This window comes from Psammomys obesus, unplaced genomic scaffold (assembly GCF_907164565.1).
Source record: "Psammomys obesus unplaced genomic scaffold, mPsaObe1.curated_primary_1811, whole genome shotgun sequence".
NCBI classification, from domain to species: Eukaryota; Metazoa; Chordata; class Mammalia; order Rodentia; family Muridae; genus Psammomys; species Psammomys obesus.
The window spans coordinates 30954417-30970447 of record NW_026596034.1 but is presented as its reverse complement, the minus strand read 5'-3'; positions in this window follow the sequence as shown (position 1 = coordinate 30970447).

The window sequence follows — 16031 nt, the reverse complement described above, 5'->3', positions numbered from 1 at the left end:
GTGGTCCTTCTGAGATGCCAACTGAGCAGTTTGGTAATGTTTAAAACTGGATTTAGCATGTTTTCTTGTAGTTTGAATAGGAATTAGCCCTGAGAGAGGTCAGGTTGCTCATTCCTAGATAGAGCTGGCTCCAAAGACAGGTATAGACTTTGGAACAAGATAAGCCTGCCTTCAACTTCTCCTCCTCCTCTTATCTAGTACAATAGTAGATGAACTCCTTAAGCTCCCAGAGACCAACTTCCTCACAGAACTGTTAAGAGTATTTACCTAAAAGCATTGAGACAGGGACGGAATAAGAAGTCACTTCCTGATAACATCACATCAATCCAATATTTTCCAAAGACTATGTGTCCTCAACACCCAATCCCCTTGACAGCCTCAAGTGTGTTCAATGGCTTGGATCAGAGGACTATAGAGTCAAATCCCAGCCTCCTCAGTAGGAGCACGTACTTCCCCAGCTCACATTTGCTCTTCAGAAAAAAAACCTGAGTAGTAAGAACTTTCTCCAACATTTTGGAGACAATGAACAAGGCCCCCTGATTAAAGACACAGTTGCTTAGTAACAGTTGTCTTATCAGGCAGTGATTGTCACAGTTCCCCAATTCAACTCTCCTCCCATGAAAAAAAAAAGAGTGTACAGGAGTATAAGAGGAGGCATGTCAAGGGGAGTTCAGAGGAAAAGACTGCTGGACTCAGAGGGGCTTTGCATTCAAAGAATGTCCTTGGCATTATCTTCGAAGGAGCTGGGGTCTTTCTCTGTCCCTAAATTCAAGTCTCTGCTAAATGACCTAGGAATACTGGAGCAGAAGGGTCTGTAGATTCCCAGGTAGACTGTGATGGAATCACAGTTCCCCCAGGGGCTGCTACCTCTTGCACAATAGCTGTATTTCACCTTATTACCGAAAGTCTGTAGGGGAAAAAAAAAAATCTTCCCACCGGTCCCCATCTAGCCAATGACCTATCAGCTGAGGAGGGCACAGGCCTGAAATAGTCTGATCATATTCTGAGATAGAGACAAAATCCGGCCTCTCCTCTCTGGCTTGTATTCTCTCTCCCTCTTACTCTTGCTCTTGTTGTCTTCAGGCAGGAGGCAGTGGCAGTTGTAACAGGCATAGAAAAGGGTTGTTCTTGTGTCTTGCATCCAACAGTGGATATTCTGATACAGTTATCTTCCCTTCCTGAGACATCTTGCATAGGTTCTACTTGAGAACTCCCACAAAGGACAATGTAAGAGTCAGGGGAAAGAAAGTGGGCATGTTGGGTCCATACCAGTTTCTGCCACTTACTTCAGGTCACCCAGGGTATAAACACTGATCAGGGTCCATACCTCAGTGAATCTTTTTCTATATCTCTGGCACAACTCTGATATCACTCACTTGACAAATGACAGCTGTAGCACTTTATATGAAGTGCACATAGCATATGAAAGACTATAATTAATGCGTAGAAAGTTTACATCATATAATACAGCTTTTTAATATCATAGTTCCATTTTGTTCCTTTTTGGTTTGCAGAAAGCAATGTGATTTATATCAAGGATATTCATAAAACTGTGAGTAGCAAGGCTTCTATACCCATCTTCTCTCTAAGATTTATGTTTTGGGTAGCCATAAGGTTGGGGTCTTGCTGGGCAGTAACTTAGTTCCAGATCTGAGATCCCCTGGGTGCTCTCTCTCTCTCTCTCTCTCTCTCTCTCTCTCTCTCTGTCTCTGTCTCTGCCACAAGTACATATTTAATGCAACACCAGTGTGCTCCTTGCAGTTCTGGAGGTTGGGAGCAGAATTACAAAGAGCTGTGCTCCCTCTGAGGCTCTAGAGGACAGCTGTGAGGGAACCTCCCTCAGCTGCCAGCCACCCAATAATAGAACTGTACCACCCCAATCTTTGTTAGTGTCTTTGTGGGGTGTCTTCCTCCCTGGATGTCACCTTATCCAATGTGACTACCTTTAACTCATCATATGGACCCTACTTCCGACTATGGAGATTTTATATTGATTGATTGATTGATTGATCAATTGATTGATTGGATGATATGATAGGAATTGAGCCTATGGACTTCCATGTGTTAGGCAAACACTCCATTGGTAGTTACACACCAAGCCCCAAGCCCGCTTTGTTTTGTTTTAGGTTTTATATTTTTGAGACATGGTCTCAGAGAGTCACCCAGACTGCTCTTGGATTCCTGATCCTCCTGCTTAGCCTCTTGAGCAGCTGAGATTCTAGGCCTTTGCCACCAGGCACAACTAAATGATGCCAACATGTCCTGTGAAACAGAATCAGACCCATAGTTTTACCACTTGTGGCTCCTGCCTGTAAAACCTTATCCCAGCATCTCCTTTGAAACAGAGGAGTATGTTCTCAGGGTACATGGATCTTTGACATGTCATCTTTCCTCTTTGATGCCTCAGTTTCCTTGTCTATTATTTGTGTTGTTTTCTTTGAAGCAGAGTGTAGTCTAGGCTGACCCTTGAACTCACTCTGCTGAACAGGATGACTTTGACCTTCTGATCCTCCTGCTCACACCTCCTGCAACCTGAGATGGTTAGACACGCATCACCATGGCCTGTTTACACAGTGCTGGGACACCCAGGGCCTCATACCATGGCAGGCAAGCACTCAAAGCTGACTCACATCTCCAGCCCCAGTTTGGAAGAGAGTCAATGCCGCCCACTAAGCAAAGCTCAGTTCTGCCATTGTTCTTCCCCAGGACTATCTGCTTCCCTGCAGCTGCTCACATACTCTAGTTCTTTGTGCAAGGTAAGCTGTCTCCCCCACCAGACAGGCAGGCACCACCAGCTCTGGCTCCCATTGTGTCCCCAACACATAGGCCTGTGCACGGCATCTGATAGGTACCCCGTATATACTTCAGAAGAGATGATTAATGTGCACAAACGTTCCAGCCCCCTGCCTAGCTCACCATGACCTGGGAGCAGCTTGGGAAGAAACACTGGCATGCTTGCCTTTGACCTTTGTCCTGAGTTGCTTTTCCACATCAGTTAGAGTGCCATCATTAAAATAAGACTTCATGTCCAGAAAAGGGAATCTGGTATGAGGTAGGGGCAGGAGAGCTAGAAGGAAAAAGAGAAACAATGAATGGCCTGCTAGGTGGAGGTGGTCAGGTAAGACAGGCTGTGAGACACAAGCTGGGCCACTGCCTGCCAATGAGACAGAATACCTCAAGAGGACAGTGCGTTTCACAATGTTGCCCTTCTCTCCACCCAACCATCCCAAGCTGGCACTGCTACCCCTGTCCAAAGCAACTGAGATGTTGGTCGGGAAAGTCTATGGGCTGAAAATATCCCTGCCATACAGGCTGAGGATGCATAAACAAAAAGAGACCCTCTCCCCAACACATAGATGGCTGGCCTGTTTCCCAAAAGCAGAGTGTCCCTGACTCGGGCTTTGGGTACTAGTGACATGTCCTAAGGACATGGAACTGTCCCTACTCTGAATGGACACACACTGGGAGCTTGTCATGGCAACAAGTGTCTCCCTGTGGTCTTATCCATACCCATAAATGCCCAGGAGGAAACATGAGAAGTTTAGTTTATCCAGCCACAGGAAGCCTGTGCTAAGATCCTCCAGGGTGAGAGTGGGAATTACATCCCAGAGGCTCCCATCTCATGGAGTAGCTGCCATTATCCTGAAGTTGATTGAGTACGAACCCACCTGAGAAGCATTAAGTTGGCTCCAGGAGACAGCACTATTCTAGATTCCCCCAGAGAAGAATGGGGCAGCACTTGGACCTAGCAGATAGCACCTTGAAGCTCATCTATATTCTTTGGGGCCAAAAGAGGTCCCATTTAGGTAATACGCAGTCCAAATCCCATGCCAAGAATTCTGTTTCCTGCAAATTAAAGCCACTGCGTATAGCACAGTGGCTAAGCATATAGGCTGTGCGGTCAGCTGTGACTGGGTTAAAACTCAGCTGCCTTTGCTCAACTCTCCTTCCAAGGACAGTTGTGGAACCAAATGTGATAGCACGGGCTTGTACTCTCCATGCTTTTGAGGTAGAGGCAGAAGAGTCTAGTTCAAAGCAAGCCTAGGCTACATAGAGAGGCACTGTCTCCCACAAAAGAGAGAGAGAGAAAGAGGCTTAAAGGGTGGAGAAATGTTTTCATCTGCAGACTACTTGCCATGCAAGCACGAGGACCTGAGTTTGATACCCTGTGCCAATGGGAAAAACCCGGTGTGGTGTTTGCCCTCTAATAGCAGAACATGAGAACAGAGACAGGAGCACCCCAGGGCTCACTAAGAGCCAACCTAGCTGAATCAGCAAGCACCAGTTTCAGTGAGAGATGTTGTCTCCAAAGCTAAGGAAGAGATTAATAAAGACACCTAACATCGACATCTGGCCTACATGCACCTCTCTGTCTGTCTCTCTCTCTCTCTATTTCTTTCTCTTTCTCACACATACACAGACATGACAGTTGTACCTATCTAGGACCTACAGTACCTTCTTTAACTGAAAAGGGTGTTTAGAAAGAAAAGATTCCTCCCTTTGGGGCACAGATTCAGTGACCCGTGTAACCAGTCCTGGGGAAAGATAATTGTAGAGCTGAGCCCTAATGAGTTAAGGGAAATTAATATGTAAAGGTGGCCATATCTCTTATCAGATAAGAGCCGGCCTTGTTGAATACTCTGCCCTCTGTTCTAAGCTGCCAGGAGAGATAACTCTTATCTGATTGGAGGTAGCTTCCCTGCCTGTGGGGGTCTTAGAGTTGGGATTTTAGGAGGATTTTAAAGACAAGTGTTCTGCTTCTGACTCATCCAAGTGGCGGTGGCCTGCCCCAGGGAGCAAGTGGGGGAGGCTCAGAACAGAAGCAGGAGTCCAGCCTGACTTTGCTTCCCTGTACCACCACTGAAGAGTGACTTCATGTCTCTCAGCCTCAGTTTCCCCAGCCCTGAAATGGGTGCGAAGTGGCCCCATCCAGGATCCTCTGCAACACTGTTATGAAAATAATGTGCCTGCAGTAAAGGGACTTGTCTGGTGGTTTCAAGCATTATATATTCATCTGTGCTCCCCCCGGCCCCCCCATTTTAGACACAGATTCCAGAATGGTCTAGAAACTGTGCCTAGTTAAATCAGTCCTTCTCGGTGTCACATTTCAACTCCACATACCCGCTTCTGCATTCTCTCTCACAGGGCGAGGCCAAGCAGTCCCCAACTTCCCACGAGTCACAGAGATGCCACATACATGTTTATCTTTCTCCCTCAGTGTCTCATCCAAGCATCCTCGAAGACCTGCCAATTTAACCATGTAGAAAGACCCCATCTCCTCCTGTCAGTCTTCATGTTAAGACCTCCTGTCAGTCATCCACTTTTGCATAACAACTCTCCCCAGAATTGTAAGGCTTCCAAACTGGTCAGTATTATTGCCTAGAAAACCCCTCCAGGTGAGGAGTGCACAGGGCATAGCAGAGCTCAGTGACTTGGGGGTAGACCTGTGACAACTCCAAAAGCCAAAAGGTGGTCATGTGACCTCTCTGGGCTTCTAGCTTGGGTTTCCTTACAGCATGGTGGCCCCGGGGTCTACTTGCAGTAGGCCTCTGAGGGAATAGAAAGAAAAACAAAACTGCACAGAACTGTGACAGCACTGACTGCCCAGTGTTAGGTCACCCGGGAAACATGGACTCCGTTCATTTTTTAAACTAGTTTTTATTAGTAGTATGTGTGCCTGTGGGAGGGGCTATTCATGAGTCCAGGTGACCTCAGAGTCCAGAAGAGGGTATTAGATCCTGTCGAGTTTCAAGTGTGTGTGAGCTTCCAGTGTGGGTTCTGGGACCTGCAAGTGTACACTCTGAACGAACAGTGCACCCTCTTAACTATCGAGCTATCTCTCTTTCGCCCCTGAACCTGTTTCTTGGTGGCAGAAATGTCAAAGAAACCTTTGACGATCTTCAATCTCAGGGGTTCTCTTCTCTGCTTTGGGTATACTATTTAGCACATAGTAGATTCTCACTAAATTGGCACCTTGGCGAGGAGGACTAGCTAGCCACATTCAAGTGGAGCTTGTCAAATTGCAACTTGTCTTTAGCCACTGCCTAGCACAGAGTGCCTAACCCATGAGAAGGTTTCACAAGGAGGCAAACCAGTAGTGACAGAGTGACTGAGTGAACAAAATAACTCAATATTTAACTCAACTCCTCTTCTGCATGGGAACTCTTTCCAGTGATTTGGAATACAGGGAAACTGCAGACTGATGTCTGATTCCTGTCTGGGTAGATGCACCCACCTTCATTATCCGCAGGTCATGGCAGGACTCTGGGGAATGAGGGAGTGAGAGACAGCAGTTGGCCTCATGCCACCACCCTCACAATAGAACAAGGTCTTTACTGCCAGCTGCTGGTCCTCACATCAGCTGCGCCCGCCCAGGCCCTCCTGGCTCTCAGGGAAGGGGCTGTGTGCAGCGTTGAACCCTCTCAAGGCCGAGGGCCCGGGAGTGCTTCCTCTCTGCCTGCTGCAGAGCAGCACAGCAGCTGGGCCCTGAGCATGGCAGGTGTCTAACAGCCCTCAGCAATCCTGCATAACAGGAAGTGAGAGAGAACACCATATCCAATTGAAACTTCAGTGGACTATGGGCGGCAATGCTTAATTAACCACCCTCAGTCGCTGCACAGATTTCTGTTGTTGCGGGAGGGGAAGAAGGGGGCAGAGTACACGGAGGACAACAAAGCCGTTTCTGGAATGTGTTTGTGCTTCCACCCCCGGGATCCTGCTCCCTTATCCTGTATCCTGCTGACACAGTGCAGAGAGAGTGATCACTCCTGGGTTCAGTTTTTAGTAGGTTTTCAAAGTCTCGACACCCACCCCCACCCTACTCCCATCAAGCTTAGGTTTGTGCCATAGTCTCAGCAACTTTGCAACACATATTAAATGGGAATGTGTTTCAGGCATTTCTTTCTTTTTTCTTTTTTATTTAAACATATTTTTTACATTTATGTATTTATTTATTTATTTATTTATTGTTGGCGGGGGAATGCTAACATCATGCACGTGGAAGTCAGAGGTTGACTTGTCGGAGACTGTGTGGGATTCAGGGATTGAACTCTTGTCACCGTGATTGCTGGCACGTGGGAATCTATTGTGGGCAGCTCTAAGCATTACTCGGCTCCTTGAGAATACACTAGCACATCTGCATGTGATCACTATCTCCCTCAATGCGCTGTTTCCTGTACAGGAGTGTGTGGATCCATTTGAATGGGCGTAGGAGAACTATTTGGGGAGTGGGGAGGTTGTGTGTTTTTCGAATGTAAGGATAAAAGTTTGACAAACATATTTATGTGCTGAGACAAAAGAAGACCTCCTAAGTGGTTGACACTGACTAGGAGACTCCTGCTACTGGATGGTAAGGGTGCCTTAGAAATGACATCACATTGTTTTCTCCCTTCAGCGAGCACAATCAAGCAGCATCTCCACACTTTACTTGGCATCCAAACTTGCCATGATTATTGATCTGGAAGGACTTCTGAGGTCTCCTTGGAGTTGCTCTCTGGCTGGAACAGCCCAGCTTCTTTGCAATAACCTATCTTCCCAACCACCTTTCTAGGGAGGAATTGTCATTATTTGCTTTTAGAGTTTACAAACTCAAGTCATTGGTATGTGGCAGAGCCATGAATTGAACACACACCATGAAGCTTTACAAATTCCACCATGTCCTTAAGTACTGGGATGGTGAAGAATCTCTTTTGTGGGGCTAGTGGGCAACAAGAAATAATTAGATGTGCCAGGAAAAGAGTGGAAACTCATTCAGTGCGCCACAGAATGGCTCCTGAAAGAATTGCCAAGGGCATGCATCCAAATGTAGCAGCAAATTTTGCAAAGTTTTTTTTTTTTTTTTTTTTTTTTTTTTGCATCTCACACCTTCCTAAAGGATATCTGTGACCTTACTTGGTATTAAGTCCCATGGTACCCTCTGACGGACGTTACCCAGACTCCAGCAGACTTTGGATTCTAAACATCGCATTGTCGAGTGAGGGTAGCTATCTTGGTTTGGAGGCCACTGCGGTCACTGTGATAAGCTTCTTAAAACAGCAAAGTCCATGGCCCACCCCCCAGACACTCAGATTTAGTGGCCAAGAGCTTATATTCTTTACAAACCTTCTTCCACTTTCCATTTCACACCCAACTGGCTGCAATGTACATTTCCAAGGGCCAGGTTAGGGGGACCTGTTCTTCAGTCATCCAAGTATTTGAACCCAGGCTCCCTTTCCACTGTATCTGAAGGACTGAACTAGAGGAAGCCATGTCTAGGAGATGGCTTCATGGGTAACATATTTGTCGTGCAAGCATGAGGACCTAAGTTTAATCTCAAGAACCTATGCAAAAACAAAGAATACAGACAGGGTGGATTGCTCCTAAAATTCCAGCACTGGGAGAAGCAGAAACAGGAAGTAAGCTCCCTGGAGCTTACGGGCCAGCTAGCCTCTCCAAACTGGTGCACTCCAGGCCAGGCAGAGACTTCGTCTCAAAAGAGTTGGCCAGCGCCCAAGGAGCTACACTAAGGTCATCCTTTTGCTTCCACATGAACTCACCAATGTGTATGCAACAAGTGAACACATACACCATGCAAAGGAAACTGTGACTCTAAGGTCACAGCTGTACTTGCCAAGCAAGGTCCAGCCTGGACCTTCAGAAAGTGGGGCCTATGCAGTTCTCCAGGACCTGATCTGCAATGACAAGTGATATATCTTTAAGTACCACTAGAAGAGGCGAAAACAAATGTCCACGGGAAGCCAGGCATCCCTCAGGAAATGTAAATGGGTCAGGGACTCTTAAGGAATTTAAATGAGCATGAAATAGGTATAGAAGGTTTTCTGGGCCAATATGCAAGCAAACTAGTAAATAACTATTTTCAGCACCGGGTTTGGTTGGCAAAATTTGCATAGACATGTGATGCTCTGAGTTTCTATTTTTACCATGCAAATCTGCAATCTGCAAAGAGAGCTTCGTGCCCCTCGTGGAGAGCCAGGCTCAGACTGTTGGCTGGAAAGAGCTGATTTTCAGTGGGGCTGGATCGGGAGTTTTCTACATTAACAAGTCCAGGTGAGAGCTGAGAGCTCAGCAGAAAGGGAGAGGGAGTGCGTTCGGGTAGGACTCTGTTCTCAGGTTGAACCCTCATAAAATGAAGATCTTCCCTGAAGCAAAGTGCTGTCCTTGAGAGATGGGAGTTCAAGTGGAAAGTTTGACATTTTCTGTGACGCCAGGCTTGCACACCACTTCCTAACCTTTCTTAGAAAGCCACCACCATCATTATTAACTTATGTCACTGTGAATCTGATCTCCAACACTGAGATGAGGGTGAGCCCTTGACAAACATCGCAAAACTAGAATTTTCTGCCTTCTGCTTAGGTCTCCTTTTATTTGAGGCGTCAGCTATGACTTACAGTTTAAGGGTTTGGGGTAAATTTCTTAATGCTTTGTTTTAGGTTATGCATATGACTACCATGTGGGTATTTTATGGTTATACAATGGGCTCCTCAAAGGCATGATTTGCCCAGGAACTTGACATTTGCCTTCAAGTTATTAGGCAATAGTAAATTTCCTTGGACTTTTTCTGTTTTCAGAATACATATGCCAGAAGGGAGAGAAAAACATCATTGCAGTGACCTTGTACAGGACAGGGAGCCCTTTTTCCGTCATAAACGGTACGGTGGCAGTTGTGTCTTTTGCTCACTGGTTGAAAATTATAGAAGGTATGCTAAATGACTACTTGATAGCAGCCATTTCCAGCTGAAGATTTGCCATACATATAAGGATTTTTTTTTTTTTTCTGTGAAAACAACTCCTAGGACTGGGGAGATGGCTCAGCCAGTGAATTCATTACTTGGCTCATGGCTGTAACAAAACAGCTGACAAGAGCGACTAAGACAAGGATTTATTTGGGTTCCCAGGTCCAGGAGGTAGACTCTGTCACAACAGGGCCACCATGGCTGTAGGAGCCTGTTGGTCACACTGTGTGCACGCCACGAAGCGGAGGCTGCTGTTCCACTCTCGTTCTCCTGTTTGCTCAATTAGGACCCCAGCCTGTGGGATGGTGGTACTCACAGCCAGGGTGAGGCTTCAGTTAAACTAACCTAGACAAATCCCATCCCTGCCCCACATTCGTCCCCAGAGGGTAACTTAATCTGGGTGCTCCCTCACAGGGGCGTCTAGAGGCTTGTGTGCTATGTGGGTCCAGGGAAAGTTTGAGTCAGAGACCCTGGCCCAAAAGATAGTTGTATAGCAATAGCGGGAGACATCCAATGTTGACCCACCACACATAGACATTGACTCGGAGGAGCATGGTCAGTATGAAGTAGGGCTCAAAGGACCCTTCCTCTGGCTGGGAGACAGGCTCATTTGTGCAGTGACATCATAGAACAACCTGGTGAAAATGCTGGTGTGTCTGCTCAAGGTCTAGCAGCAGCCAAGTGCAGGTGCAAGGCGTCTGGAGCTCTGGGGTATGTCTGTGTGTGGCTCTCAGATGCTTTCATTTTCAGAATATTAGTCCTTTGTCAGGCAGTGAGTCTGTGGCAATTGCTGAGCAATTGGTTGTGGCAATGCTACCATATTTGGACAATTTTCAGAAACTACAAAGATTTTTGTGACAGCTCTGAAGACTTTGATAATGTGTTTTTAAAGGGGAGATTTTCAAACTTTTTTTTTTTTTCTAAAAAAGAAAAGTCCATGTTTCCCTTTCTATCAGTAATTTGGAAAACACAAACTAAACTGCAGGGGGCACGGGTACAACTTTGGGGTTATAAGCTTTTGGGTTGCTCTGTTTTGTTTTTAAGCCTGAGTCTCCTTGTGTAGCCCAGGCTGACCTTCAAGTAGTGACCCTTTTGTTTCTGCTTCTTAAATCCTAGGATTCAGGTGTTCCACACAGAGCCCATCCAAGCGTTTTTATAAAGTGTAGTGATTTATGCTTACAGTAATCTAGAAACAGGAGAGGCTTTTAAAAAAAATCAACATCAAAGAGCTTTTAAAAGAATATATTGCAAACTCTTGGGCCATGTGCAATACATTCTATGTGTGTTTCTTATCAACTATGTAAGATGAAATCTCTTATGCCTAGTGTAATATGATGTGCTTCTCAAGAAAGACGTTTGCTTTCACACCAATGAATTCAAAATAATTAGTAGATGGTATTTTACATAAACCGCATTCACCCATAGAGCACCTGTCCATACACTTATCCAGCCAGCTAGCCATGTGTTCATTTATGCATTCAACCATCCATTGTTCTGCTATATATCCCTTCATCCATCCATTTGCCAATATATCTATCCACCCACCCACCTGTCTACCTACCCCATCCACCCATATATCCATCCATCTGGCCCCACCTACCCATACATATATACATTCACCCTTCCATCTATCACCCATCTTTCTATCTATCCATCTGTCTACCCAGCCACCCTTCTATCATTCATCAATGAATGCACACACTCAGTCGATAATGTGTGTGAGGTATTTGCAGTTTAGCCTGTCACCATTCTGCTGATTGTCAGAAATGAGTCAGAATCGGCCCTATTCTCTTTCATCCAGGTGCTCAGGACCTTATGCAATAGAGCCTCAGCAGGTACAGATTTAGAATTGGGAAATTTTGACTATTAGGGAGCAATCCTGTGACTTCATAGCCTGTTATTCCCATTGCTGCATGGATATAGAAAATGCCCTCCATGAAACTAATGAGCAAGAAGAAATCTCTAACTGTGTTAGTCAGCTTAGCTGACAGCCAGCCCAGTGTCTGCCTAGAAACCAACATTGTGATTCTATATTCCATCTCTCTTCTTGGAGGATAAAATACTACTCCTGCAGGATACGGTAGCACACCCTCCTCTCTCCGCACAAAACACCTGTCAATTGTACTTTGAGAATTTAAGCTGGCATCGAGGTCAGCCACATGGTGGACAAATAGTCACATGATGAGGAGAGCATCAGAGAGGGTGTGTGTGTGAAGCTCCAATTGTTAAAAAAAAAAAAAAAGTGTGCTTAGAAAAGAGAAAAGGAAAAGTTATGTTTTTTTTCTGCGTAATCCAGAAAAGCGGGGCAGACTTATTAAAGCTGTTTGTCTGTGGCTCTGTAAGCCGCTGCCCCACTTAAAATTTCAAAGCGACTGAAGCTGTGAAGTTCCCAACAGGCTTCTCAGTCACAGCAAAGGTCTTCATTTACTAAAGAGAGTAATTTTATCCTGTTGCCATGGCCTCTGAAGTTTAATTTTGGAGCAATTCCAAATATTTGGTGGCTGAACCTTCACATCCAAATTCCTCTCAGCTCGTATGTCCTTTGGTGACATCATTAATGAGCTGCTGGAGGGACAGACACTGGGGACAAAGGCCTGGATTCTCCATGACAATCCAACAGAGTCGTAATTTTTATCTAATGTCAAAGTTAAGAGCAAGCAGTCTTCCAGGCTCCTCTCGGTTTCATAACCTCTAGGTGGCATTGCCCAATGTCAAGGCTGTGGTATTTACAAAGCTCACCCACCATCTCTTCACCATGTAGAAAAGACAGATGTCCCAGGCACAGACTTGTTGAACTCAATGAATGGGAAGAGTTGTTGCCCTTGATTTTTGGTGTATACCAATCCCAGTATTTCAAGAAGGCATTGTCTCCATTTTCTGTGTGTGTGTGTGCGCGCGTGTGTGCTTGTTTTTTATCAGAAGATCCCCTAGCTGCATGACTCCTCTTGGTTTATGTCATATGCAGCTGTCCTGAAGGGCGATTGCTGATTAGCTTCCTGGGTTTGATCCTTGCTTGTCACAGATAGAAAAGCACAAAGCTCTACTGAGCACACTGGGACCAAGTGTGTGCCTTCAGTACAAAGGATGGCAATGGTTTTTCCTAAGACACTTTTTTCCCATTGAACTGGCTTCTCAATATGCTTACGGTGGGATTTGATGTATAAACAATGGTGCTCAAAACTCTTTTTGAGGGTACGGTTAGTTGTAAAAAGCAAGGATTACCATGAAGAGTCAGGGTTAAGCGTCCCGTGGCTCTCTTTATTTGCGATACCCCGCCTGCTTCCCATTAAACCTTGGATTGTATTTTCATTTCTCCTCAAGGGCTTCCTTTCATCTTCTTCAGAATCTCATCAGCACTTTGCACTGGGATTAGTGGCCACTTTTACCTAATACCCTTTGCTTAACAGCCCCCCTTCTCTCTTCGCTTTCAACTTCCAAACTACATGGAAACACGTGCACACACATCCTGGCAGCTCCCTCCTGCATCTCCCAGTTCTTCTTTCCACACTCTGGACAACACTCACCTCACCGCTCTTCCTTCTTTCAGCCCTACCTTTATTCTCTTTTCCCCCTCTCTCTCATCCCATATTCTTCCTTTTTGCTCTCTTCCCTATGCTATTTAGGACATATATACTGTTTGTTTGTTTGTTTTGTTTGTTTGTTTAATGGCAAGGTGAGGATAGTTGGACTGGCCTGACAGTGGCTCATGGGAGACAGGAATCACGGACTATTTCAGCCTATGGCTTGGTCATGTAGTTTAGTTGATAGAATGCATGCACTGAACTCTGGATTCAAACCAGGCACCACATAAAACCAGTTGTGGTGACTCATGCCTATAATCCCAGCACTCAGGTGGTAGAGGCAAGAAGATCAAAAGGCCAAATTCATCCTTAGTTATAGGGTGATTTGAAGGCCAGACTTGGATATAAGAGATACTATGTTTTGTTTTTGTAAACTTATTTGTGATTGAATTAGTAGCCAACACTGTTCAGCATCAATGCCCAGGAAGCAGACTCCCAGTATCAGGGAAGTCTCCTGTAAACTGGATTACAGGTAGGTGATACAGTTAGGTGAGGCAGAGGCAGGCTGAGTTAGGAAAGGAACTAGATGGGCAGGTGGGTTCCTCTGAAGCATATCCACATGTCCTAGGGGACTCCAGGGTATGATCAACACCCAGAGCTGCCTTACCCAGGAAGAGATGGCCTCCTCGAATTCCCTAGAGCAGCTGCACCCTAAGAAGAGGCTGGGTGAGTCTGCTGGGAAAAGAGACCCCAGGGCTTCACCAACAGCTCTGAGGTGTACATCCTTTCAAAGCCTCATGCAGAAGTATTGGGGTCCCCATTCTAAATCCCCCAAACACTAACTTAATACTAGAAAGGAAGAGCTCCTCTTTCGCTGTCATTCCAATCTTGCTGTGTTTATTTCCATTAACTTTCCCTACTGTCATCACTCATGTCCCCATTTCAGCTGCACTGCAAATCAAGAAGGTACCTGTGGGCTGCCTCAGGACGCTGCCCACTATACCTATTGACCATGTTAAAAGTTTATTTGTAAGATAGAAACATTCATTTTTTTTTTCTTTTCTATTACCATGTGTCGGGAGAAATGTTGTTTGTTTGCTTTTAATGCTCTATCACTGAGGTCTGTTTTCACCCTTTCTTCCTTGGTTGTCTCTATTCCCTGGTCTACTTTTGATGTCATCCCCCTGTCCCAAATGCCTCATCTCAAGGGATCTCTATCTCTAGCTTTTTTCTGCTCAGCGCTCCATGGAGCCACTTAAGACCAGGGTTCTCAGTACTCCTACCGCTGCGACCTTTAATACCGTTCCTTGTTTTATGTTGATCCCCAACCATAAAATTATTTTTTTTGTTGCTACTATTATGAATCATAATGTAAATAACTGATATGTAGGATATCTGATATGTGATCCATAAAAGGGGTTGTGACCCACAGGTTGAGAATCACTGCACTAAGACATAACTAAGCAGATCTTCTGGGCTGTGCTTTGGGCAGCCAGGAATTTGATCTTCTCTTTTCCCATGTCAGCTATGAGAAGATCCTGCCTGCAGTATGTACACAGGCTGATGGGTGGCCATGGGCCAGAGTCTCCAGTAGGGAGACTTTTTAATGGACAAAGCTGGACATGCAGACTGGAATGGTGTCATATCTTGGTGGTTAAAGATGGTCCCTGAAAATTCACATCCACCCAGAAAACTCAGAATGGGCCATAGTTAGAAAAGGTCTTTTCAGATGTAATTAGTTAAGTTAAAATGAGGCCGTATGGGTGTGGGTGAGCCATGAACCCAATGACAACTGTCCTTGTAAAAAGAGAGACACAGAGCTATGGATACAAGAGGTTATGACAGCTGTGAGAAGTCAAACACAGGCAACTGGGACAATGAGACAGAGACCAAAGTGTGTCAAAGATTGCCAGCCACCCCTCGGCTTGGAAGAGGAGAGGAACTTCCTGGAGGTTGTGGAGGTCCTACAGACATCCTGATCGCTTGTTCTAGCCTCGGAGGCTGAGGGGAATCACACTGCTGTTGCTTTAGCAACCCAGTGCACCAGTTTGTTCAGCAGTCCCCCAAAATCCATATAGCATGCGCATGATTGGTACCTTCTCATGGTGAGATGAGTACCTGAGACTCCTTACATCCATCGCTTTTCTCATTGCTTTGACAACATCCCCTTAGGGAAAGAAGGACTTATTTCAGCTCCTAGTTTGAGGCCACAGTCCATCATAGGAGGGAAGGCATGGGGGCAGAGCTGTAGCCGGTCATACTGTGTTAGTGGTCAGGATTCAGAAAGGAAGCTGAGGCTAAGCTCACCCCCCCCCCTTTATTGATGGCAGCCAGTGAGGTGGTAATTCCCACAGTTAGGATGGATCGCCCTTCTTCAGTTAAACCTTGCTGGAACCAGAAATAACCCCCCGAATCTAGTCAAACTGACAATGAAAATCAACCATGATACCCCTTGTAGTGGAAGAATGGATTTAGGTAGTATGGAAGTTTGAGAATGGCCTCCATAGGCACATAGGTTTGGATATTTGATCCCCAGCTGATGGAATTACTAGGGAAGGATTAGAAGATATGGTCTGAATGAAAGAGGTGGATCATTAAGGGTGGGCTTTGGGATTTCAAAAGCCCACACCATTCCCAGCTAGTTCACTCTGCTCTGTGCTATGGATCCAGATGTAAAGCTATCCAGTATCCAAGTGGGTACCCTAATAAGGGGAACAGGGACTGTTTCTGACATGAACTCAATGGCGGGTTCTTTGACCTCTCCCCCTCCCCCCCCCCC